This window comes from Triticum dicoccoides, chromosome 2B, assembly GCF_002162155.2.
Source record: "Triticum dicoccoides isolate Atlit2015 ecotype Zavitan chromosome 2B, WEW_v2.0, whole genome shotgun sequence".
Lineage (NCBI taxonomy): Eukaryota > Viridiplantae > Streptophyta > Magnoliopsida > Poales > Poaceae > Triticum > Triticum dicoccoides.
Genome location: NC_041383.1, coordinates 649084176 through 649086883, shown reverse-complemented (window position 1 = coordinate 649086883; position 2708 = coordinate 649084176).

Here is a 2708-nt window from a genome sequence, read left to right as displayed (position 1 = left end):
AACATGTCAAACTATCAAGTAAGAAGAACATATATTGTTTTACAAAGCAGGTCAAGAAAGGTGAGATGTACAAATACAACCAAATCGCCTGAAGTCAAGGTTTGAAGTCCCCTGAAAACAAGGTTTGAAGTCTGAACTGCAGAATTCAGTTCCAGCTTACATGACAGGCAATTCACCAAAGCCCAACCACTAGATTTCCTTCCCGATGCACCATTGGTTTTGCTATTGGTGAGCTAACCCTACAAAGCCAAGCACCTGATGAATGGGTATCAAGTCAACAATTGATACTAAAAGAACCAACAAACCAATGGATGTGGTGCTTCTCTGTCAGAGATAAGTGCATGATTTACCTAAACATCACAGGGTTAGAAGTCACCGATGAACTATTATAACGGTTAACTTTATCCTCTCCCCCACTACCCAAAAGGGGTGGTTTTGACTAACGGGGCACGTGTCCAACTTTTTTTATGGGTTATTACTGTCCACATGGATACACAATGTTGAGTTAGCATCGTAAAAAAGTTTGTTTGAAAATAAATCATGGAATTATATTAAATCTTACTAACTTAAGTCTAAAATCTTTAGCAAAAGTAAAAAAAAGATCGAGAAAGCTAACTTCCAGTCGACTGGAAGTTAGCGACAGATCCACACGACTCGCGAGCCGCTCGATCTGACCAGTCGTTTGAAGCCCGTGGCGCGCAACCATATATCCGTTCACGAAAATTGTCCAAAAATTGGTTAGTTTATTATTTGATTTGGTCCGACCGTTCAATTAGGTTGTGAGTCGAATTTCTCTTTTAAATATGTACTCGAATTCTGTAAGGAGTCAGATATTTTTGAAGCTTTGTCTGATGTTATAGATGGTAGTGAAATATAAACTAGCGCATGACTTAATTGCAATGAGGGGTTAGCTCAGGTGGTTGTTGAGCTGGGGATGGACGCCGAAAAAATCGCTGTAGCGGGAGTCGTGCGGATCTGTTGCTAACCACCAGTCGACTGGTGGTTAGCACAGTCCAAAAAATATATAGATAAAATGGGACATAATGTACAAATTGTGGAAGAAATAAAATCGATAAACTTGGTAATCTTTAAAATAATTGGGAGAATGCTAAAATAGGTACAAAAGAATAAAATAATCAGTCAAATGTTTATGAAATAGATGCATTCAAAATTGATCTTTAAATTCCACAGCATTTAGATTTTACTAAAATATTTCACTCAAAAGAGGGATTGTTAGAAAATTTGAACTATGTCAAATTCACCATTGTATTCAGTTGTCGGCAGTGGCGGAGCTATGTTGGGCCGGGGAGGGGGGGGGGGCGCAGCCTTTGACCAATTTCTATGTAACTAATGTATGGACATGGTGATAACTTTTTGACCTGGTAAAAATTGTTCAAAACAACCCCCCGCTAAGTTCTATGTAAATAGCATTGTAATACACACCGCATACCTGATAAGTTATGGACAAACACCGTGGTAACTTTTGACCTAGTGGATAAAAATTGTTGAAACATACATATGATAAGTTCTGTGTAAGTAGCGTGGTAAGTTACAAACTATAGACCTGCTAAATTAGGCAAACAACATGATAACTTTGAACCGGAGAGAAAAATCATTGAAAAGATATCCTCGATAACATATGTATAAATAGCACGGTAAATTACATAGCGCGGAGCCGATAACTCATGTACGAATACCATGGTAACCTTTTTGACCCTCGGAAAAAAGTTGTTGAAAATATATCCCGGCAAATTTTGTATAAAAAGCATGGTTTTCTTTACGCATTACAAGCCTGATAACTTATGCACAAGCCCCCTGATAATTTTGAATCGGGGATTTTTTTAATTAAAAATGTACCCGATAACTCTTGTGAAAATAGCAGGATAATTTACACCTGACATATCTGATAACTTATGCACAAGCCCCCTGATAATTTTGAATTGGATTTTTTTAATTAAAAATGTACCCCGATAACTCTTGTGTAAATAGCAGGATAATTTACACCTCACATATCTGATAACTTACATATGAACACCCCGATAACTTTTGTTTCAGTTAAAATAAGTGTAGAAACATCCCCCCGATAAGTTCTAGGTAACTAGTATAACATGAGGGTCATAGAGACACCATATATCCGTTCACGAAAATTGTCCAAAAATTGGTTAGTTTATTATTTGATTTGGTCCGACCGTTCAATTAGGTTGTGAGTCGAATTTCTCTTTCAAATATGTACTCGAATTCTGTAAGGAGTCAGATATTTTTGAAGCTTTGTTTGATGTTATAGATGGTAGTGAAATATAAACTAACGCATGACTTAATTGCAATGAGGGGTTAGCTCAGGTGGTTGTTGAGCTGGGGATGGACGCCAAAAAAATCGCTGTAGCGGGAGTCGTGCGGATCTGTTGCTAACCACCAGTCGACTGGTGGTTAGCACAGTCCAAAAAATATATAGATAAAATGGGACATAATGTACAAATTGTGGAAGAAATAAAATCGATAAACTTGGTAATCTTAAAAATAATTGGGAGAATGCTAAAATAGGTACAAAAGAATAAAATAATCAGTCAAATGTTTATGAAATAGATGCATTCAAAATTGACCTTTAAATTCGACAGCATTTAGATTTTACTAAATTATTTCACTCAAAAGAGGGATTGTTAGAAAATTTGAACTATGTCAAATTCACCATTGTATTCAGTTGTCGGCAG